Source organism: Entelurus aequoreus, linkage group LG28, assembly GCF_033978785.1.
Source record: "Entelurus aequoreus isolate RoL-2023_Sb linkage group LG28, RoL_Eaeq_v1.1, whole genome shotgun sequence".
Lineage (NCBI taxonomy): Eukaryota > Metazoa > Chordata > Actinopteri > Syngnathiformes > Syngnathidae > Entelurus > Entelurus aequoreus.
The window spans coordinates 5,012,312-5,038,225 of NC_084758.1; the positions used below are offsets into that span (position 1 = coordinate 5,012,312).

Below are 25,914 nucleotides of genomic sequence, written 5' to 3' on the forward strand. Positions count from 1 at the left end.
GTGGTTCTCAGAAAAAACTTGGCTCCGTAAGACCCATAATTAATATATATATATATATATATATATATATATATATATATATATATATATATATATATATATATATATATATATATATATATATATATATATGTATGTATGTATGTATGTATGTATGTATGTATGTATGTATGTATGTATGTATGCATGCATGCATGTATGTATGTATGTATGCATGCATGTATGTATGTATGTATGTGTGTATATATATATATATATATATATATATAGATATATATATATATATAGATATATATATATATCTATATATATATATATATATATATATATATGTATATGTATGTATGTATATATACTGTATATATATATGTATGTATATATATATATGTATGTATGTATATATACTGTATATACAGTGGGGCAAATAAGTATTTAGTCAGCCACCCATTGATTGTCAATGGGTGGCTGACTAAATACTTTTTTGCCCCACTGTATATATGTATGTCTATATATATATATATATATATATATATATATATATATATATATATATATATATATATATATATATATATATATATATATATATATATATATATATATATATATATATATATATATATATATATATATACACATACACACGTATATATATATATATATATATATATATATATATATATATATATATATATATATATATATATATATATATATAAATAACATTTTCCATGTAGTAAAAAAATTTACTACTATTCACTTTAAAAAACGTTGTGTCTTTATGAAAAAAAAAACTTAAAAACGGATTAATACTAACAATAATTTCTAGGTTGCCGTCTTTTCTAAATATGCCAAAGTAATATGACTCTCAAACTGTATTACACATACTTAATTAAATATTCCTACACAGTGTCACTGTTCAAACTCTTTGTAATGTTAAAGTAGCCAAAGAATTAAACATACGTGTTAAATTAAAACTCTGCTTTGTTCTTTTAATGAATATGTATGCCTACTACGCTACAGTATTTTATTGTATATGTATATATACATATACAATAAAATATATAGAGAGTTTTTCATTGGATTGATTTTTTTTTTTTTTACTACATGGAAAATGTTATTGGAAAGCCCTTAAGTTATTTATTATCTTTAAATATAAAAATATATATATATACATTTTAGATACGCCTAGTTTGTAATGCCATTTGTCTCTTTTTGCCTGTATTATTTTCACTTTCTGTACATTTACCATATTTTCTTTATACTTTTATTGTATTTGCTTTGTTTTGTTTTGTTAAGCCTGATTTCGAATTGAGAGTTCCATATTTGTTTCACGTTTTTTTTTTTTTTTTTATGTGTTTAATTGCTCAACGTGAATGAAAGGGTTAAAAGCAAAGTGTTGACTGACAGCTGCATCGGCCAATCAAACGATGAGATGATCAGCCCGGAAAGGCGGTGTTTGATGACGTCATCACATCCCTGTCATGTGATTGGACAGGGAGAGAGTTCAGTGTTCGGTGCCAGCCAGCTAGCTGGTTAGCTAACAGAAAGTCACACTTTTGATTGATTGAAACATTTATTAGTAGGTTGCACAGTACAGTACATATTACGTACAATTGACCACTAAATGGAAACACCCCAATACGTTTTTCAACTTGTTTAAGTCGGGGTCTACGTTAATCAATTCATGGTAGGTTTCAATCAATTCACCGAGGTTTCTGTTGAAATATTAATACTTCTACTTTCCTCACAGGCTGACTCCAACTAAAGTTCACTTCAGAAGGAAAGGAAGACGACAGTGAGTACAATGAACTTGTAATATTGTCTTTGTCATGCATTTTAACTGTTGTTTCACATTAGCGTTGGGTTAGTGATGTCATGCATTGTGAGGTGTGTGTGTGTGTGTGTGTGTGTGTGTGTGTGTGTGTGTGTGTGTGTGTGTGTGTGTGTGTGTGTGTGTGTGCGTTCTTGTATTTCTACCCTTCTTGAGACATGAAGAAGGAAAAGTATCTTCCATATGAGGAGGTGTGAACTAGTGATGACATAAATAATGGTCCCAATAACATTGCATCTAATAGAGAGCCAAATACTAGAGTCCGTGAACATTGCTCCAAAGTCAGGATTTTTTTTGTTGTTGATTTAATGTGCGTACAAAAGTAAACATTGACAGGTGCAAAATGATAAAACAAGATAAAGAAGGACTTCCCTATTCATCCCCGGAAAAAACTTTTTTACGACTTGCGGTGCTGACGTAAGACAAGCCATATGTGAGCATAGGATGAACACATACACTACGCTACTAAGACTATAGTGGCCATGAACAGTTAGCTTCTACAGCTGGGTTGCCCAAAGTGCGGCACAGGGGCCATCTGTGGTCCCTGACTCCTTTGTCATCGGCCTTAAAAACATCACAAAAAAAATTGAGATCTCATTTGCACCCTTGCTGGTGACATCTATCAAAATGAGGGCGGTCCCAAAAAGGAGGGATTTTCCACATTGACTATGTGTCGCTTTTAAAAGTGCTCCCCCTCTGGTCAACATATGAAATAACAAGTGTGTGTAAGAAATTGAAATGTGCCCCTTTTGGCCAAAATTAATTAAAATAATTAATAAATATGTATATAGAGACATATTGTAATAACTTGAAGTTAATAATGAAGATTAAAAACCAATTACAAACAAAATATTTAAAAAATAATAATTACTAAAGTCAGTTTTTTTCATACTGTGTCGACTTTTTTCTTATAAAATTGGGAACAATTTCTCATATTCTTTGCAATATTTTCTCGTAAAATTCTGACTTTTTAATGTAAAATTATTACTTTTTAATGCAAAATGGTGACATTTGTCATATAAAATTCTGACTTTTTTCCCCAATATTGCCAAATTTCTTGTTATTGTAAAATAGTGACATTTTTTGAGTCAAATTATGACTTCTGTCATAATTTTGCCAAGTAAAATTCCAATTATTATTATAATATTGCCAACATTTTTAAGTTTTCTTATAAAATTGCCACTTTTGTCGAGTAAAATTATGAAGTGCTCCCCCTCTGGTCAACATATGAAAGAACAAGTGTGAGTAAGAAATTGAAATGCGACCCCTTTGGCCAAAATTAATAAACAAAATAAAATAAATATGTATATAGAGACATTCTGTAATAACTTGAAGTACATAATGAAGATTAAAAAACAATTACAAAATAATAATAAATAAAAAAATAACCAAACATTTAATTTTTGTATATTTGCATACTATGTATATATTATTCATGTTGTAAATACACTTCTTTATATATCTAGAAAGGCTGGTCCTAAAGAGGGAGGCATTTTTCTCAGGTCTCAAGAAGGTAACAAATACAATAATCTGGGTGTGTTCTTGTATTTCTAGCCTTCTTGAGACATGAAGAAGGAAAAGTATCTTCCATATGAGGAGGTGTGAACAAGTGATGACATAAATCAATAACATTGCATCTAATAGACAATGTCTCATTTGTGGTGACATCTATCAAAATGAGGGTGGTCCCAAAAAGGAGGGATTTTTCACATTGACTGTGTGTCGCTTTTAAAAGTGCTCCCCCTCTGGTCAACATATGAAATAACAAGTGTGTGTAAAAAATTGAAATGCGCCCCCTTTGGTCAAAATTTATTTAAAAAAATATATATATATATGTATATAGATACATACTATAATAACTTGAAGTAAATAATGAAGATTAAATATCAATTACACACAAAAAATACCACCCCCCAAAAAAAGAACTAAAAGCAGTCTTTTTCTCACAATGTGTCGACTTGTTTCTTATAAAATTGGGAACAATTTCTCATATTCTTTCTGTTTCTGTAATATTGCAATGTTTTCTTGTAAAATTATGACTTTTTTAATGTAAAATTATTACTTTATAACACAAAACAGTGACATTTGTCATATACAATCTGACTTTTATATTGCCAATTTGTTTGTTGTTCTTGTAAAATAGTGACATTTTTTGAGTAAAATGATGACTTTTGTCATCATTTTGCTGCGTAAAATTCAGATTATTATTATAATATTGTCAAAATGTTAAAGTTTTCTTACAAAAATCGTGACTTTTGTCGAGTAAAACCGCCAAAATTTAAAAAGTTTCTCGTAAAATTGGGACTGTTTGAGTAAGATTCCAACTTGTATCATAATATTGCACAAATGTTCAGTTTTTCTTGTAAAATTTCGACTTGCGCTGAGTAAAATTATGACTTTTATTATAATACTGCCAAAATTCTAAGTTTTTCTTGTGAAATTGCAACTCATTTTTCACAACAAGCTTTTTTTATATTTGCATCTACGCTTCTTGAGACATGAAGAAGGAAAAGTATCTTCCTTAGGAGGAGGTGTGAACAAGTGATGACAAAAATCAATAACATTGCATCTAATAGACAATGTCTCATTTGTGGTGACATCTATCAACATGAGGGTGGTCCCAAAAAGGAGGGATTTTTCACATTGACTGTGTGTCGCTTTTAAAAGTGCTCCCCCTCTGGTCAACATATGAAATAACAAGTGAGTGTAAGGAATTGAAATGCGTCCCCTTTGGTCAAAATTTATTAAAAAAAAAATATATATATGTATATAGAGACATACTATAATAACTTGAAGTAAATAATGAAGATTAAATATCAATTACACACAAAAAATACCACCCCCCAAAAAAAGAACTAAAAGCAGTCTTTTTCTCACAATGTGTCGACTTGTTTCTTATAAAATTGGGAACAATTTCTCATATTCTTTCTGTTTCTGTAATATTGCAATGTTTTCTTGTAAAATTATGACTTTTTTATGTAAAATTATTACTTTATAACACAAAACAGTGACATTTGTCATATACAATCTGACTTATATATTGCCAATTTGTTTGTTGTTCTTGTAAAATAGTGACATTTTTTGAGTAAAATGATGACTTTTGTCATCATTTTGCCGCGTAAAATTCAGATTATTATTATAATATTGTCAAAATGTTAAAGTTTTCTTACAAAAATCGTGACTTTTGTCGAGTAAAATCGCCAAAATTTAAAAAGTTTCTCGTAAAATTGCGACTGTTTGAGTAAGATTCCAACTTTTATCATAATATTGCACAAATGTTCAGTTTTTCTTGTAAAATTTCGACTTGCGCTGAGTAAAATGACGACTTTTATTATAATACTGCCAAAATTCTAAGTTTTTCTTGTGAAATTGCAACTCATTTTTCACAACAAGCTTTTTTTTATATTTGCATCTACGCTTCTTGAGACATGAAGAAGGAAAAGTATCTTCCATATGAGGAGGTGTGAACAAGTGATGACATAAATCAATAACATTGCATCTAATAGACAATGTCTCATTTGTGGTGACATCTATCAACATGAGGGTGGTCCCAAAAAGGAGGGATTTTTTCACATTGACTGTGTGTCGCTTTTAAAAGTGCTCCCCCTCTGGTCAACATATGAAATAACAAGTGTGTGTAAAAAATTTAAATGCGCCCCCTTTCGCCAAAATTAATTTAAAAAAAAATATATATATGTATATAGATACATACTGTAATATCTTGAAGTAAATAATGAAGATTAAAAATCAATTACACACAAAAAATTTCCCCCAAAACTAAATGAACCAAAAGCAGTCTTTTTCTCACAATGTGTCGACTTTTTTCTCATAAAATTGGGAACAATTTCTCATATTCTTTCTGTTTCTGTAATATTGCAATATTTTCTCGTAAAATTGTAACTTTTTTAATGTAGAATTATTACTTTACAACGCAAAACGGTGACATTTGTCGTATACAATTCTGACTTTTATCACAATATTGCAAATTTTTTTGTTGTTCTTGTAAAATAGTGACCACTTTTGAGTAAAATGATGACTTTTGTCATAATTTTGCCGCGTAAAATTCAGATTATTATTATCATATTGCCAAAATGTTAAACTTTTCTTATAAAAATCGTGACTTTTGTCGAGTAAAATTCCCAAAATGTTAAACTTTTCTCGTAAAATTGCGACTGTTATTTAGTAAGATTCCAACTTTTATCATAATATTGCACACATGTTCAGTTTCGACTTGTGCTGAGTAAAATGACGACTTTTATTATAATACTGCCAAAATTGTACGTTTTTCTTGTGAAATTGTGACCTTTTTCTTGTGAAATTCCAACTCATTTTTCACAACAAGCTTTTTTAAAATTTGCATAGTATGTATATATTATTCATGTTGTAAATACACTTCTTTATATATCTAGAAAGGCTGGTCCTAAAGGGGGAGGCACTTTTCTCAGGTCTCAAGAAGGTAACAAATACAATAATCTGTGTGTGTTCTTGTATTTCTAGCCTTCTTGAGACATGAAGAAGGAAAAGTATCTTCCATAGGAGGAGGTGTGAACAAGTGATGACATAAATCAATAACATTGCATCTAATAGACAATGTCTCATTTGTGGTGACATCCATCAAAATGAGGGTGGTCCCAAAAAGGAGGGATTTTTCACATTGACTGTGTGTCGCTTTTAAAAGTGCTCCCCCTCTGGCCAACATATGAAATAACAAGTGTGTGTAAAAAATTGAATTGCGCCCCCTTTGGCCAAAATTAATTTAAAAAAAAAATATATATGTATATAGATACATACTGTAATATCTTGAAGTAAATAATGAAGATTAAAAATCAATTACACACAAAAAATTTCCCCCAAAAATAAATGAACTAAAAGCAGTCTTTTTCTCACAATGTGTCGACTTTTTTCTCATAACATTGGGAACAATTTCTCATATTCTTTCTGTTTCTGTAATATTGCAATATTTTCTCGTAAAATTGTAACTTTTTTAATGTAGAATTATTACTTTATAACGCAAAACGGTGACATTTGTCGTATACAATTCTGACTTTTATCACAATATTGCCAATTTGTTTGTATAGTGACCATTTTTGAGTAAAATTATGACTTTTGTCATAATTTTGCCGCGTAAAATTCAGATTATTATTATCATATTGCCAAAATGTTAAAGTTTTCTTATCAAAATCGTGACTTTTGTCGAGTAAAATTGCCAAAATGTTAAGCTTTTCTCATAAAATTGCGACTGTTTTTGAGTAAGATTCCAACTTTTATCATAATATTGCACACATGTTCAGTTTCGACTTGTGCTGAGTAAAATGACGACTTTTATTATAATACTGCCAAAATTGTACGTTTTTCTTGTGAAATTGTGACCTTTTTCTTGTGAAATTCCAACTCGTTTTTCACAACAAGCTTTTTTTAAATTTGCATAGTATGTATATATTATTCATGTTGTAAATACACTTCTTTATATATCTAGAAAGGCTGGTCCTAAAGGGGGAGGCACTTTTCTCAGGTCTCAAGAAGGTAACAAATACAAGAGTGTGTGTGTGTGTGTGTGTGTGTGTGTGTGTGTGTGTGTGTGTGTGTGTGTGTGTGTGTGTGTGTGTGTGTGTGTGTGTGTGTGTGTGTGTGTGTGTGTGTGTGTGTGTGTGTGTGTGTGTGTGTGTGTGTGTGTGTGACATCTTGTAATGCTGCTTTCCTTTTGTTGTTCTGTAAAGCTTGTGGTGCTGAATGTTAATGAAGATATAAAAAACCAGGTGAGGGTGTGAAATAATAAATAACAGGCAGGTGAGCATAATAATCCAGATATATTTGTCTAACATGTTCCGACTGGCTGCATGGCGCCCGTGTAAAAGCAGCAGTTATTTCAAGGTTGTCATGTAATTACGGGCCGCGCTTGAGACCCTCCGAGTCGCGAGGGGTCAACGCAGGGCGGCGGCGGATTCTTTCAGCGAGCACTTTAGCTTTGTGATGGTGCAGGAAGCTAATGGGTTTTATGGACGGGGCGCACAACAGGCTGGGAGCTTCAAAGTGTTCTCCACACCCACCGCTGTAAAAAGGCAATTATCAGTGGCATAATGGCGGCTCCATCTGCGTCCATTTGTGCTCCACATCACACGCCGGATAGCATCTATGTTTGGTAATTAGCAGAATTAGCATTTTCCCCGGCCGTGGTGTGTTCAAAGCCCGGCTGATGTGTTGGGATTGATAAACGTGACGGATCTTTCATTCTCTTGATGTCGAACACATCACACGGTGTTTTTTAAGTTGACGGCGGCGCGTTACGATGACACCGTGCGAGCGTTGGCCTGACCTTTAGCGTGCTAAAAGGCACGACGGTACCTCAATTTTCTATCCGATAAATCAGGGGTGTCCAAAGTACGCCCGCCGTCATACCAAAAAATCTGGCCTCCAACTGACTTTCACAAACCTGACTGTATAATTGCTGCAACTCTGCCGCCATCATGGCGAGTGAATTCAGGTCAATGACCATGAATTTCACTTTGAAGTGTACACAGGACAGCATTTTTACAAATGACCCCGTCCAAACAACACCAAAAGTCAACACACACGTAACACAACCTGCTCGCTGAACTTTGCGGATGTTGTCAAAAATGTCCAAACACAATACATCATGCAAAATTACACCCATTTGAAAATGGGAAACTGCAAAACACTCTCCCCCACACTTATCCATGTTTAGCACATTTTAGCTACCGGTACTTGATATTTGTGATTGATTATAAATCTTTAAGAAGGTCGTCACGGAAGTAAATCCTTCTTAAGATCCAATTATACTAATTATTACGTATCCCTTAAATTTATATATATATATATATATATATAAAGTGGGGCAAAAAAGTATTTAGTCAGCCACCCATTGACAATCAATGGGTGGCTGACTAAATACTTTTTTGCCTCACTGTATATACATACATACATACATATATATATACACTACCGTTCAAAAGTTTGGGGTCACCCAAACAATTTAGTGGAATAGCCTTCATTTCTAAGAACAAGAATAGACTGTGGAGTTTCAGATGAAAGTTCTCTTTTTCTGGCCATTTTGAGCGTTTAATTGACCCCACAAATGTGATGCTCCAGAAACTCAATCTGCTCAAAGGAAGGTCAGTTTTGTAGCTTCTGTAACGAGCTAAAGTGTTTTCAGATGTGTGAACATGATTGCACAAGGGTTTTCTAATCATCAATTAGCCTTCTGAGCCAATGAGCAAACACATTGTACCATTAGAACACTGGAGTGATAGTTGCTGGAAATGGGCCTCTATACACCTATGTAGATATTGCACCAAAAAGCAGACATTTGCAGCTAGAATAGTCATTTACCACATTAGCAATGTATAGAGTGTATTTCTTTAAAGTTAAGACTAGTTTAAAGTTATCTTCATTGAAAAGTACAGTGCTTTTCCTTCAAAAATAAGGACATTTCAATGTGACCCCAAACTTTTGAACGGTAGTGTATATATATGTATATATATATATATACATACCAGTGTTTTCCACACATTCATTTATTTGTGGCGGCCCGCCACGAAAGAATTAATATATATATATATATATATTTTTTTTTTTTTTTTTGTCCTATCCAGCTGCTCAGGCAAATCATATAGTTGATGTAGATGCCCATATCGGCTGTTCAGATTTACTTTACAAAAGAGAAGTGTAGGATCAAGATTTTTGGAGCTCTTTGTTCAGTGGATCAGATGTTTGATGAAGCTTTGTGTCTTATCTACCACCACTACTGTTTTCTGTTTATTTGTTACTGACTGTGGCAGGACACCTCTGCCTCTGTTTCACTTTATGTTGCTGGTAAATAATATGGTTGTAGTAGTAGGCTAAAGTTAAATGATTTAGTATGCACTAATTAAAGGGGCAGAGCTTTAAGAGACATTTTAGTTTTTATATTTTATAAGATATATTTTTTGTAAGAACCACAATTAATAAATATATTTCAGTGAATAACTTATTGTTCAAATCTGTATATAAATATGTACATAAAGTGTTGTAATTATATTGTAAAATGGATGGATGGATGGACGTTTAAAACAAAACTGTTATTATTAATTAGTAAGTATACATTTTTTGAGCCTTTTCAGAGAAAATCATATCATTGTAGTAAATTATGCAAATTACTCGATGATGTCATGGTAACCACGCCCATAGCCACGCCCTCAGCCACGCCCCCACCGCCACAGGTATCTTGGCAGTTTATGGGAAACACTGTATCATATGTGTATAAATTGTATCTGCTGATGTCATTTTGTTGTAGTTGTAAACAAACAAACAAAAGTATGATACGGATAGACGTCAAAATGCTCAATATTGGCGCTGATAATCGACCCCGGTGACAATGGGGGTCTGGATCTGCAACTATGACGTCATAGCAGGGTGACTTGACTGTTCACATGTTTTTAGTAAAGACACATTCGGAGAACAGAGGCCGTAAAGATGAACTCTCTTCCGAGGCTTCTTGATCTATTTCAAGCTGGACCAATTAATAAACCCGGAAAGCAATTTAAGTGTTGGAACAAAGTGATCTCCAGGTTTGTGCGGCATTAATGAAAAGCCAAGAGTTCAATTTGAAACATTGCTAGTGAGGAAAGAGCAAAAGGGTTATTATGTCTCTACAAATCTCAGAGAATACTTTCACGCAGCACAAATGAAGGCGCTACTTTTTTCTGTGTGACGCAACTTGTGGAAAATCTTTCTTAAACAATGCTTTTCAACGCTGACCTGCCATTCTTTTCTCTTTTTTTTCTAGACAATGAGCCAACCTGCTTTGCATGCACAGTTTGGAGCTGCCCCGCTAAGGTAATACTAGTCATTATACACTGAATTTCTTAGTATATTAAGTAACATGATCACTGGAAGACGAGGCTAAGGAAGGACAAGTCAGAAGCAGGCATGCTAATCGCTAAGCTAGCTTGAAAACAACACAAATTACTGCTTTGTAAAGTTGATTTTCTCAAAATCGTTGTTTTTGGTTCATGTCCACAGGCTGTTTAGCAGAGTGGAAAGATAGATAAAGTTTTGTAGTTTTTGCTTTTTTTGACTTTCTAATGATGTTGTTTTGTTCAAACAATTGTATGTAACAAAAGATCATGATAATTAAATCTGCAAGCAGGGATGGACGGGACCGACTTTGAGGGCTCATAAAATCCAAACCGGAGCAGTAATATAACTCTTTAATCAACTTTTAATCAGAAGGGTTCAATCTTTCTCCTGTGCTAATTTGAAGCCGACTCGACAAACGCGCTCAAAGGAGATAATGTTTGAAAAAAGGTGACTGTTTTCACACAACTTTTGTTTTGAAGGGGGAATTGCTATTTGAAATATAGGTCTAAGTGAGACCTACATAGAGGTTTTTGTTTCATGTCTCTACGACATTCCTACTGGGAGTTACAGGCAGTTTTGTCTGTGTTTTCTTCCTAGGGGGCGCTAGAGCGCAATTTTGAGTTTTGGGGTTTGGTTTTTTGATTAGATCGCAATTTTCGCCAGTCCCGATGTGTGTGTCCAATTTGGTGAGTTTTGAAGCATGTTAAGGGGGTCAAATTACAGCTCAATAAATAATACAACGCTAGAAATACAATAGGGTCCTCTGTCCCAAAGGGACTCGGTCCCTAATAATAATAATAATAATTAAAGCTGCAAGCAGCGTTGGTCGGGCCCGCATATTTGGCAGGTGCTAGTCCTAAGTGGTCAGTGTATGAAATCTAGCTCTAAGTGAGACCTACATAGAGGTTTTTGTTTCATGTCTCTACGATATTCGTACTGGGAGTTAGAGGAAGTTGTCTGTGTTTTTTTCCTAGGTGCTGCGGCACAGTGGTTCGTTGAAGGCTCGTAAAATCAAAACCGTAGCACTTATCCAAACTCTTTGAGTATCCTTCAATCAGAAGGGTTCAATGTCTCTCCTGTAGTAGTTTGAAGCCGAAACGACAAACGCGCAGAGGACAAACTTTGATGTTTGGTGACCGTTTTTTTTACAAAAAGTTAGTTTTGAAGGGGAGATTGTAAACTTCCTGTTGATTTTTGCTGAAGGATGTCAATCTATGAAATGTAGGTCTAAGTGAGACCTACATAGAGGTTTTTGTTTCATGTCTCTAAGACAAGAAGTTTTGTCTGTGTTTTCCTCTGAGGAGTAGTTTTGTCTCTGTTTTATTCCAAAATTGCGCTACAGCGCAATTAGATCGCAATTTCCACCAGTCCTGATGTGGGTGAAAAGTTTGGTGAGTTTTGAAGTATTTTAAGGGGGTCAAATTACAGCTCAAAGAGGCAAAAATGAGTGTTTTTAGTACATTTTTGTCTTGAAGGGGAAATTGCCAACTTCCTGTTGGTTTTTGTCCGAGAATGTCAAATTATGAAATGTAGGTCTAAGTCAGACCTACATAGATGTTTTTGTTTCATGTCTCTACGACATTCCTAGTGGGAGTTACAGGCAGTTTGTTTTTGTTTTATCCTAGGGGGCGCTAGAGCGCAATTTTGAGTTTTGGGGTTTGGTTTTTTGATTAGATCGCAATTTTCGCAGGTCCTGATGTGTGTGTCCAATTTGGTGAGTTTTGAAGCATGTTAAGGGGATCAAATTACAGCTCGAAGAGGCGGCGGTATAATAATACAACGCTAGAAATACAATAGGGTCCTCTGTCCCAAAGGGACTCGGTCCCTAATAATAATAATAAGAATAATAGATTGTATTTGTAAAAAGCACTTTGCATTGAGTAAACAACCTCAAAGTGCTACAGTGTATTAAAAAAATAAATAAATACAATTAAAATTAAAATAAAAGCTAGAACAGCCAAGTAGCTAAAACTAGTATGCATATATCTTTAAAAAAGGCTTTTTCAAAAAGAAGGGTTTTTAAGCCTTTTTTAAAAGCATCCACAGTCTGTGGTGCCCTCAGGTGGTCAGGGAGAGCGTTCCACAGACTGGGAGCGGCGGAGCAGAAAGCCCGGTCTCCCATTGTGCGTAGCTTTGTCCTCGGAGGTTGGGTTAGGGTTAACGGAGGTGTCGTGTGGAGGATTTGGGGGTGAGCAGTTCTTTGAGGTAGAGGCGGTCATTTCCATGGAGGCACTGGTGGGTTAGTAGGGAGACTTTGAATTCAATCCTGAGTGGAACAGGAAGCCAGCGAAGGGATTTGAGAACCGGTGTGATGTGGTGGTATTTCCGCACTCTCATCAGGATCCTAGCAGCACTATTCTGTATGTATTGCAGCTTCTGGATGTTCTTGCTGGGGATCCCCACAAGAAGTGCCTTGCAGTAGTCTAGCCTGGAGATAACGAGGAACTAAATAACTACCGTATTTTCCGGACTATGGGGCGCACAAAATATATAAGCAGCACCCACTAAATCAGGCCTGGGCAATTATTTTGACTCGGGGGGGGGGGGGGGGGGGGGCAAATTTAGAGAAAAAATGTGTCTGGGGGCCAGAATATCTGATTTTTAGAAACACTAATACAAAACCTCATAATTATGTCTGATTGAATGCTAAAAACGTTATGACAGACCGCCTTAAAAAACGGAATGGAATTTCACCCAGAATGTACATGAAAATAAAGAATGCACTGCAAAAAGTCAGTGTTCAAAAACAAGAAAAAAAAATACAAAAATTAGGGGTATTTTACTTGAACTAAGCAAAATGATCTGCCAATAGAACAAGAATTCGGCTGGTCAAGACTTTCCAAAACAAGTCAAATTAGCTAACCTCAATGAACCCAAAAATACCTTAAAATAAGTATATTCTCACTAATAACAAGTGCACTTTTCTTGGTAGAAAAAAAAAATGTAGACCTTTTTGATCAATATGTTGAAAAATATCCTTAAATTAAGTAAATGCTAGTGCCATTATCTTGAAATAATGATATGAAATCATCATGATTTTTTTTTCATGCTTGAAGAAAGAAATTATTACTTTAAAGGCCTACTGAAATGATTTTTTTTTAATTTAAACGGGGATAGCAGATCCATTCTATGTGTCATACTTGATCATTTCGCGATATTGCCATATTTTTGCTGAAAGGATTTAGTATAGAACAACGTCGATAACGTTCGCAACTTTTGGTCTCTGATAAAAAAAAACCTTGCCCCTACCAGAAGTAGCGTGACGTTGTCAGTTGTTCACTCCCTCATATTTTCCTATTGTTTTCAACGCAGCTAGAGCGATTCGGACCGAGAAAGCGACGATTACCCCATTAATTTGAGCGAGGATGAAAGATTCGTGGATGAGGAACGTTAGAGTGACGGACTAGAATGCAGTGAAATACATATTTTTTTTCGCTCTGACCGTAACTTAGGTACAAGCTGGCTCATTGGATTCCACACTCTCTCCTTTTTCTATTGTGGATCACGGATTTGTATTTTAAACCACCTCGGATACTATATCCTCTTGAAAATGAGAGTCGAGAACGCGAAATGGACATTCACAGTGCCATTTATCTCCACGACAATACATCGGCGAAGCTCTTTAGCATGAGCTAACGTGATAGCATCTGTCTCAAATGCAGATAAAAACAAAATAAATAAATCCCTGACTGGAAGGATAGACAGAAGATCAACAATACTATTAAACCATGGACATGTAAATACACGGTTAATAGATCTCAGCGTGGCAAAGCTTAACAATGCTGTTGCTAACGACGCTAAGGCTAACTTAGCAACGGGACCTCACAGAGCTATGATAAAAACATTAGCGCTCCACCTACGCCAGCCAGCCCTCATCTGCTCATCAACACCCGTGCTCACCTGCGTTCCAGCGATCGACGGCGCGACGAAGGACTTCACCCGATCATCCGTGCGGTGGGCGGCTAGCATCGGCTAGGCGTCTGCTATCCAAGTAAGTAGTCCTTGTTGTGTTGCTACAGCCAGCCGCTAATACACCGATCCCACCTACAACGTTCTTCTTTGCAGCCTCCATTGTTCATTAAACAAATTGCAAAAGATTCACCAACACAGATGTCCAGAATACTGTGGAATTATGAAATGAAAACAGAGCTTTTTTGTATTGTATTCAATGGGGAAGGCATCCCTCTGTTCCCCTGGCTACGTCACGCGCATACGTCATCCTCCAAAGGCGTTTTCAACCGGAAGTTTAGCGGGAAATTTAAAATGTCACTTTATAAGTTAACCCGGCCGTATTGGCATGTGTTGCAATGTTAAGATTTCATCATTGATATATAAACTATCAGACTGCGTGGTCGGTAGTGGTGGCTTTCAGTAGGCCTTTAAAGAAGTAGTTTTATACTTGTGAGTGTTGATGACACAGCTTTGCAACAGTTGATATTCTAGTTTCAAGCATGTTTTACTCAATATAGGTCATCAAATCTCAGCAACAAGCTGTAATATCTTACTGAGATCATTTAGGACCAAAACACTTAAAACAAGTAAAACACTCTAACATAAAATCTGCTTAGTGGGAAGAATGATCTTATCAGACAGAAAATAAGCAAATATCACCCTTATTTGAGATATTTCATCTTACTTAGATTTCACTTTTTGCAGTGTGTGGTATTTACAATATTAACTATGAATGATAAAACACTAAATATATTGACAACATTTGAACATCACACCCCTGCTCCATCCACATATTTACAATCAAGTGAGCAACGAAAATGCAACAAACACAGCAAAATATGAAAGTGAAAGGTAAATTCAATAAAAACACCTACAATCTGATACATCACTAAGCTTTAGAACTTTCTTGTAAAGAAAATCTCCTCTGTCCCTGACACCCACGTTTCAGGCTCTGGAAACACTCTGTGGAAAGGCTCCCCACCCACAGTGCTTGGTGCCTCGTCTGAGCTGCTGTGACTTACATTACCATAGTAACTAACTAATTAGATTACCATGGTAACTAGTTTATCATGCAAAAGCACAGATTCTAACCATTGAAATACTTTGTATAGTTGAAGACTTACGGTCATTAGAAAACCTCACTGCACATCATAATGGCAGCTACACTTTACATCTTAAAGACCTAAAAAAAATTATTTGGGAATGTCCAGCGGGCCAGATTGAAAAGCTTAACGGGCCGCATGCGGCCCCCGCGCCTTAATTTGCCCAGGTCTGCACTAAATTGTAGGAAATAAAACAAAAACATTTCCATATATTAGCCGCACTGGACTATAAGTCGCAGATGTGACATTGTGAAATGAGTTATTTACACAAAGATATTATAAATGTTTTTTTACATTTCCTATTTACAGTGTCTGTAACACGGCAGTAAAACGGCTGAACAAACAAAACAGAAGTCATCGACATGGGCCCACCGGCTGCGGACGCTCGCTCTCCAATCAGGTAAACAGACTCAATAACTCCACGGTGATGTTTTGGTGAATTTACTGAGGAATTTGGGAAACTGAAACGATACAAAAAGAATGCCGTTGTAAGTTAATAATACTAACACAGACACTTGGACACGTGTTAACATATTAGCTAATGCTAACGATTACTGTCATGTTCAAACACTGATGACATCTATTAAACAAGACAAGAAGCAAGGAATTAAACAGAGACAGAATTAAATTTGGCTCAATGAGGAGAAACGCGTAGACACTGTACCCTTGCACAGTGTCGTCCCACGCTCTCACGAAAGATTGTACGCCTCCTCTTGTATTTGGATTTTCCCTGATTACATGGAAACAGCTGTTTCTAAAGGAAGGGGGTCGTAAACAGCCGCTGCCTTTGTTTACAAAACAGTTCAAAGAAAAGGTAATAAAAAACAGTTCTGGAGCTCGCGTCAGGTCCTGCTTCCTCTCCGCTTTGTAGATCTCGGGTCAAGATAAAATCTTCCTGTGGATTACAATAGAAGAAAGAAACCGACGCCTTCATGTCGCTTCCCATCGTACACAGTGGAGTTTTACAAGCTTTCTGCTTGGTAAGATCAAAGAAAGCTTCTGTCCTCTCGCAGGGCGAGCTGAACTCAATGTAACACAAAGTTTTGTGATAACTTAGATACAATTATTCTGACAATTACATTTGGATTTGGATAGCGCGTACAAATGTGCATGGAAAACACTCGCATATGGGAACTGTTTAGTAAGTAAGAATTGTTTTAGTTGTATTGTAAAACTTACAAAAGTTGCTTGGAGTGATGGATGAAGAATCCATAGTAGTGCAATTCATGGTCATTGACCTGAATTACTCACAATGTCTTTAAGAAGGCGGCAAAGTTGCATAAATTATACAGTGAGATATTTGAAATTAAATTAGGGGCCGCTCGCTGACTCGTGAAATGAACACGCAGTCGTCCTTAAAAGGACATTGTGCTGAAAAGGTATTAGCTGCAATGATACGTACAACTTTAGCAGAGGAGGATGAATCTGATTACCCCCAATACAAATATCATTTGTGTAATTTACAACAAAATGTCTTTTGGAGTAGCCTGCTCACAGCCAGATTAGAGTTTCATGTACAAGTACTTGGTTTGCAACCTTTTAACTTAAAACATGCCAGCATACCAAAAAGGATATGAAAGACTCTGGTTTGACTACTCAATTTATTACTACGACCCAGGAGAGATACTTGTGGTAGTGTACGTACGTGGCACCAAGTCGGCTCATTCCTCCGGTGCCAGTGTGGTGCAATGTGATGTGGTGGCCAAATAGTGATCTTTGTGTCCTTGCCTCCATGTTTTTGACTTTGTTGAAATCAAATGTTGGCAATGAATGAACGATTACCTCTGTGTGTCGCCAAAGTATCCACAGGCTTTGTTTTACTTTATAACGGGCATTGGTCAAAAACTAATGAAAACTTATAATCGATGGAAAGATCTGGAACTGATCTAGAGATTTAAACCGTTGCATGCAAAAGTAATATACATTGTTATATGACTTATTTTTATTGGATCCTCTGGACCTTTAGTCTGTTATTTGTCGAAACTGTCATTGTTCAAAAAACAATAATGAATTAAAATGTTATATATTGAAGGGTCAAAGTACATCGAAATAAACATTGAATCTTGAAAAAATCTTGGGGAAAATATTGCATTTTGTGTTTTTGCCATGAAAAAAAGGGTTTTCTTTTAAAAAAAAAGAAGAAAAAAAAGGCATAAAACATAAACGAAGCTTTGAATAAATGTATATTACATTTTTGAAATTAAAGAACATTATTGTATAACTTGTTTTTAGCCATTTTAATTAGATTGTTTTTTTTAAATGCCATTGTTCAAAAAATAATAATGAATCAAAATCAATGTTGTTATGACTTGTTCACCTATTTAAAGTTCCGATTACTTCACATCAAATATTCCTCTTTGGAAAATGTTTTGGGGAAAATATTCCATATTTTGTGTTTTTACTAGGGATAAATGCGTTAAAATGTAATATCGGAAATTATCGGTATCGTTTTTTTTATTATCTGTATCGTTTTTTTTTTTATTTTTTTTTTATTAAATCAACATAAAAAACACAAGATACACTTACAATTAGTGCACCAACCCAAAAAACCTCCCTCCCCCCATTTCTTTCTGTTATCAATATTCTGGTTCCTACATTATATATCAATATATATCAATACAGTCTGCAAGGGATACAGTCCGTAAGCACACATGATTGTGCGTGCTGCTGGTCCACTAATAGTACTAACCTTTAACACTTCATTTTACTCATTTTCATTAATTACTAGTTTCTATGTAACTGTTTTTATATAGTTTTACTTACTTTTTTATTCAAGAAAAAGTTTTGAATTTAGTTATCTTATTTTATTATTTTTCTTAAAAAGTACCTTATTTTCACCATACATGGTTGTCCAAATTAGGCATAATAATGTGTTAATTTCACGACTGCATATATCGGTTGATATCGGTATCGGTTGATATCGGTATCGGTAATTAAAGAGTTGGACAATATCGGAATATCGGATATCGGCAAAAAGCCATTATCGGACATCCCTAGTTTTTACCATAAAAAACAGGGTTTTATTTGGGAAATAAAGCATAAAAAATAAACAAAGCTTTGAATAAATGTATATTCATTTTTTTAAATGAAAGAAAACATTATTATATGACTTGTTTTTAACATTTTAAAAATAACCTATTGGGTCCCCAGGACCTTTTTCATTAGATTTTTTTTTTAAATGCCATTGTTCATAAAATAATAATGAATCAAAATCAATGTTGTTATGACTTGTTTACTTCACATCAAATATTCCTCTTTGAAAAATGTTTTGGGGAAATTAGTCCATATTTTGTGTTTTTACCATAAAAAAACAGGGTTTTATTTGAGGAAAAAAGGTATAAAACATACAAAAATGAAATAAAGGCTTTATGGCAATAGATAGTTCTGAGGTAGATCTATAGTGTTGGAAGTAAAACAACAAAGTATTAATATATGACTTATTTTTAACACTTTACTAACTGCAAACCTTTTGGGTCCCCAGGACCTTTTTAATTAGATTATTTTTTTTAAATGCCATTGTTCAAAAAATAATAATGAATCAAAATCAATGTTGTTATGAATTGTTTACCTATTTAAAGTTCCGATTACTTCACATCAAATATTCCTCTTTGAAAAATGTTTTGGGGAAAATATTCCATATTTTGTGTTTTTACCATAAAAAACAGGGTTTTATTTGGGGGAAAAAGCATAAAACATAAACAAAGCTTTGAATAAATGTATATTTAATTTTTGAAATGAAAGATAACATTATTATATGACTTGTTTTTAACAGTTTAAAAATAACCTATTGGGTCCCCAGGACCTTTTTAATTAGATTTTTTTTTTTTTTTAAATGCCATTGTTCATAAAATAATTATGAATCAAAATCAATGTTGTTATGACTTGTTTACTTCACATCAAATATTCCTCTTTGAAAAATGTTTTGGGGAAATATTCCATATTTTGTGTTTTTACTATTAAAAAACAGGGTTTTATTTGGGAAAAAAAGGGCTTAAAACATATAAAAAAAATAGGGCTTTATGGCAACGGATAGTTCTGATGTAGATCTATAGATATTATAGTGTTGGAAGTAAAAAAACAGTTTTAATATATGACTTATTTTTAACACTTTACTGACTGAAACCCCTTTTGGGTCCCCAGGACCTTTTTAATTAGATTTGTTTTTAAATGCCATTGTTCAAAAACTAATAATGAATCAAAATCAATGTTGTTATGAATTGTTTACCTATTTAAGGCTCCGATTACTTCACATCAAATATTCCTCTTTGAAAAATGTTTTGGGGAAATATTACATATTTTGTGTTTTTACTATTAAAAAAACGGTTTTATTTGGGAAAAAAAACCCATAAAAAATAAACAAAGCTTTGAATAAATGTATATTTAATTTTTGAAATTAAAGAAAACATTATTATATGACTTTACCTAGTTAAGGCTCCGATTACTTCCCATCAAATATTCCACTTTAAAAAATGTTTTGGGGAAATATTACATATTTTGTGTTTTTACCATAAAAAACAGGGTTTTATTTGGGGAAAAAAGCATAAAACATAAACAAAGCTTTGAATAAATATATATTTAATTTTTGAAATGAAAGAAAACATTATTATAGGACTTTACCTAGTTAAGGCTCCGATTACTTCACATCAAATATTCCACTTTAAAAAATGTTTTGGGGAAATATTACATATTTTGTGTTTTTACCATAAAAAACAGGGTTTTATTTGGGGAAAAAAGCATAAAACATAAAGCTTTGAATAAATATATATTTAATTTTTGAAATTAAAGAAAACATTATTATAGGACTTTACCTAGTTAAGGCTCCGATTACTTCACATCAAATATTCCACTTTGAAAAATGTTTTGGGGAAAATATTTCATATTTTGCATATTTTGTGTTTTGACCATTAAAAAACAGGGTTTTATTTGTGAAAAAACGACATAAAACATATACAAATTAAGATTTTATGGCAACGGATAGTTCTGACGTAGATCTATAGATATTTTAGTGTTGAAAGTAAAAAAAAAGTATTTTTAACACTTTACTGACTGAAACCCTTTTGGACCTTATTGTTCACCAAAAATGAGGGGAAAATGAAAAATAAGTTATGATGGATGTTAAAAAAGGTTGTTAGTTGCCTTCACTAACAAAACAATACTCTTTTATCGCGGTTATCAGCCATGTTTGTTGTTTTAACTGCAGTAGAACGCTCCGTGTGTGTTTAGTACTTCCCACGCCCCTTGAATGCAGCATGAACACAGACCGTGTCCCTGCGTTGTCGCTAGAAGGGACAAAAGTAGCACTTCAAGAGCTCCAGCTCACAAAAACATGACTTCCTGCGCGGCGGCGTGCCACGCGCTCGACAGGCCACGTCGTGGAGTTTGACGCTCAGACGTCCTCGCCAGGCACGGGGCGGGTCACGGCGAGGTCCGACGTCCTGACAGCCGCCCGACACGGCGAGTCAGTCGGCCCGACGAGTCACCTTCAGTCCGCCGCCGACTCCGGACATAACTTCCTGCCAGCGCGCATGTCGCCATGGCGATGTGCAGACAGCAACTGTCAGCCGAGGCGGAGGGAGGTCGACACATGAAGGGAGACAGAGTCAATTAAAACTAATAGGAAACAAGAGGGCGCTCGGGGTCGTGCGTGCGTGTGTTTGCACTTCTGTTTTAGTGAGGACCTCAGGGTTTAAACTGCCTTTGGAGTGAGGACATTCAGGTGTGTGTGTGTGTGTGTTGTATTTCTACCCTTCTTGAGACGTCAACAAGGAAAAGTACCTTCCATATGAGGACCAGTGAACGAGTTAGGACATAAATCAATAACATTGCATCTAATAGACAATGTCTCATTTGTGGTGACATCTATCAAAATGAGGGTGGTCCCAAAAAGGAGGGATTTTTCACATTGACTGTGTGTCGCTTTTAAAAGTGCTCCCCCTCTGGCCAACTTATGAAATAACAAGTGTGTGTAAGAAATTGAAATGCGTCCCCTTTGGCCAAAATAAATTTAAAAAAAATATATATATATATGTATTGTTGCGTTTGACCAGATGTTCCTCCAAGTGGGATGTAAAGCGCTGGTCAGTCCCAAGTTCTTTAATGACATATAAACTGACTCAAAGGTACCACCCAGCACAGAATAGTTATTTTGTAATTTTTTTGTCAAATATTTGAGAATAGAGACCAGCCTCGAACAACACATACGAATGCGCAGCCCAAGTTGATCTGGCATTCCACAGGCCAAAGCAACTCTTTTCACACAAAGAAAGCCCCCATCTCCCCCCCCCCCCCCCCCTCCTCTCAACACTGATAAGAAGAGAGACTTGGGGGTTGTGTTCACATTCCTGATGGTTTACGACCCTGCCTAAACAGGCAATCTGAAGACAAAGAGAAACTACATGAGAGAGAGAAAAATTAAGGAAAAATATGAGCTGATTCAAACATGATTATGAATAAAGAAATAGCTCTTAAACATATGCATTATCCACAGTATATAGAGACATACTATAATAACTTGAAGTAAATAATGAAGATTAAATATCAATTACACACAAAAAATACCACCCCCCAAAAAAAGAACTAAAAGCAGTCTTTTTCTCACAATGTGTCGACTTGTTTCTTATAAAATTGGGAAAAATTTCTCATATTCTTTCCGTTTCTGTAATATTGCAATGTTTTCTTGTAAAATTATGACTTTTTTTTATGTAAAACTATTACTTTATAACACAAAACAGTGACATTTGTCATATACAATCTGACTTATATATTGCCAATTTGTTTGTTGTTCTTGTAAAATAGTGACATTTTTTGAGTAAAATGATGACTTTTGTCATCATTTTGCCGCATAAAATTCAGAGTATTACTATAATATTGTCAAAATGTTGAAGTTTTCTTACAAAAATCGCGACTTTTGTCGAGTAAAATCGCCAAAATTTAAAAAGTTTCTCGTAAAATTGGGACTGTTTTGAGTAAGATTCCAACTTTTATCATAATATTGCACAAATGTTCAGTTTTTCTTGTAAAATTTCGACTTGCGTTGAGTAAAATTATGACTTTTATTATAATACTGCCAAAATTCTAAGTTGATGGTGGTCCCAAAAAGGAGGGATTTTTCACATTGACTGTGTGTCGCTTTTAAAAGTGCTCCCCCTCTGGTCAACATATGAAATAACATGTGTGTGTAGCAAAATGAAATGGGCCCCCTTTGGCCAAAATTAATTTAAAAAAAATATGTATTTAAAGACATACTGTAATAACTTGAAGTAAATAATGAAGATTGAAAACCCATTCCAAACAAAAAAATAAAATAAAAAAAATGTATTAACTAAAAGCAGTCTTTTTCTCACAATGTGTCGACTTCTTTCTTATAAAATTGGGAACAATTTCTCATATTCTTTCTGTTTCTGTAATATTGCAATATTTTCTCGTAAAATTATTACTTTTTTATGTAAAATTATTACTTTTTAATGCAAAATGGTGACATTTGTCATATAAAATTCTGACTTATCACAATATTGCCAATTTTTTTTGGTGTTTTTGTAAAACAGTGACATTTTTTGAGTAGAATTATGACTTCTGTCATATTTTTGCCAAGTAAAATTCCGATTATTATCATAATACTGCCAACATTTTCGTATAAAATTGTGACTTTTGTCGAGTAAAATGACGACTCTTTTCATAAAATTGCCAAAATGTTAAGCTTTACTTGTAAAATTGTGACTGTTATTGAGTAAAATTCCAACTTGTATCATAATATTGCGCAAATGTTCAGTTTTTCTTGTAAAATTTGGACTTGCGTCGAGTAAAATGACGACTTTTGTTATAATACTGCCAAAATTCTAAGGTTTTCTTGTGAAATTGTGACGTTTTTCTTGTGAAATTCCAACTTATGTTTCACAACAAGCTTTTTTATATTTGCATAGTATGTATATATTATTCATGTTGTAAATACACTTCTTTATATATCTAGAAAGGCTGGTCCTAAAGAGGGAGGCATTTTTCTCACGTCTCAAGAAGGTAACAAATACAAGAAAATGTGTGTGGACCATTTACAGTATCAGAGCAACAGATGTTTTGTCTGAGTCTCACTTTAACTCTTTATTGGACCTTGTTAGGTCAAACAGGTGTGTTAAATGAAGCCTCCAGCGCTACAAAATAAAACCATGGCAATTTTGAAGTTTGAAGTCCGATATAAACAAAATATAATGACATTATTTCAATTACTAGAGAGAAAAAAACACACAAAAAGTCCTGTAGGACATTTCAATATTGTAGTCAAGTGGTTGTGTTCTGTTTTGTTGATCTCCGACTCGCACACCCACTAATTTGGTTTATTGTCCTTTCCATTGTTTGTTTTTAAAGCGAGCTTGTGTCAGAAGTGGAGAGATGGTGTGTGTGTGTGTGTGTGTGTGAGAAAGAGTGTGTGTTCATTTTGTGCTGAGCTGTTTAGAAAAAGCATCATTTTAATGAGCAAACATTCACATAAAGTAAACAATGTGTCGAGTCCTTTGTTGCCATTAACAGATGGAAAATGACTTGTCTAAGCTGCATTTAATAAAGATAACAAAACTTCTGTCTCTGAAAAAAATTGTGATGCATTCAGTTAATTATGGGCAATGCGATTAAATATTTAACTCGTTTGACAGTTGTAGTTCTAGCATCTTTCCGGTACAGTGGAACGTCTGTTTACGAATCCCTCTTAAAGGCCTACTGAAATGAATTGTTTTTATTTAAACGGGGATAGCAGATCCATTCTTTGTGTCATACTTGATCATTTCGCGATATTGCCATATTTTTGCTGAAAGGATTTAGTAGAGAACATCGACGATAAATTTCGCAACTTTTGGTCGCTGATAAAAAAAGCCTTGCCTGTACCAGAAGTAGCGTGACGTAGTCAGTTGTTCACCTCCTCACATTTCCCCATTGTTTACACCAGCAGCGAGAGCGATTCGGACCGAGAAAGCGACGATTACACCATTAATTTGAGCCAGGATGAAAGATTTGTGGATGAGGATCGTGAGAGTGAAGGACTAGAGTGCAGTGCAGGATGCATCTTTTTTCGCTCTGACCGTAACTTAGGTACAAGCTGGCTCATTGGATTCCACACTTTCTCCTTTTTCTATTGTGGATCACGGATTTGTATTTTAAACCACCTCGGATACTATATCCTCTTGAAAATGAGAGTCGAGAACGCGAAATGGACATTCACAGTGACTTTTATCTCCACGACAATACATCGGCGAAGCACTTTAGCTACGGAGCTAACGTGATAGCATCGGGCTTAACTGTACATAGGAACAAAATAAATAAACCCCTGACTGGAAGGATAGATAGGTCTGGGTGCACCGGTCTAAAGACTGGCAGCCGCATTTTGTACAGTCTGAAGTCTCTCTAGCATTGACTTGTTGAAAAGAGAATTGCAGTAGTCAATACGAAATGAAATGATCATTTCCAGATCCAATTTTGACAGCAAACTTCTCACTTTCGAAATATTTCTGTGATGATAAAAACAGTTTTTTGGCCAGTTGACGACAGAGACCCTCCCAAAGACTTGGACTGATCCAACACAAGCCCAAGGTTTCTGAGGCTGCTTTAAACAGATGCACCCAGAGGGTTAGGGTTAGAGCACAGGTGTCAAACTCAAGGCCCGCGGGCCAGGTCTGGCCCTCCGCGTCATTTTATATGGCCCGCAAAAGCCTGGAAATATGTGTCAATAAAATGCCTTATATTTTCTTTCTTTACTTTCTTATTTTCTTACTAAATGTACTAGGGTTTTTTTGGTAGTTTGACAGGGGGAAAAATAGTGTCCAATATTGCAACAAATATTATATAATACTTTGTTGGTCAAAATCCAAATAAATACTTAAATATCTGCTTAATTTAAGATTTCAAAGCAAGTTATCCATCAAATTTTACACTATAAAAATGACCAATAGATTTTACTGTAACATTTAGGGAGTTTTTTACAGCATATTACTGCAAGTTGGAAAAAAAACGACTAATGTTTGTTTTTTTACAGTAAAATTCTGTTGACTGAACTGTGAGTTTGTTTGTTTTTTTACTGTGAAGTCCACGGTTGATGATTTTATGGTACCACATTTTATTATGGTAAAAAACTGTCAGCTAAGTTGCCAAAATAAAATTAAACAGCGGTATTAATTAAAGATTAAATAT

The 25,914-nt window shown here is 34.6% G+C and overlaps 1 long non-coding RNA gene across 1 annotated transcript in view; it reads left to right on the forward strand.

Moving 5' to 3' along the window:
- Nucleotides 1–1,294: 1,294 nt before the first annotated feature.
- Nucleotides 1,295–25,914, forward strand: part of LOC133645087 (uncharacterized) — a 36,251-nt gene continuing 11,631 nt past the window's right edge. The window contains exons 1-4 of the long non-coding RNA XR_009824896.1: nt 1,295–1,690; nt 1,754–1,798; nt 10,617–10,666; nt 16,054–16,144. This is a non-coding gene — a long non-coding RNA (uncharacterized LOC133645087). The remainder of the gene's footprint in view (nt 1,691–1,753; nt 1,799–10,616; nt 10,667–16,053; nt 16,145–25,914) is intronic.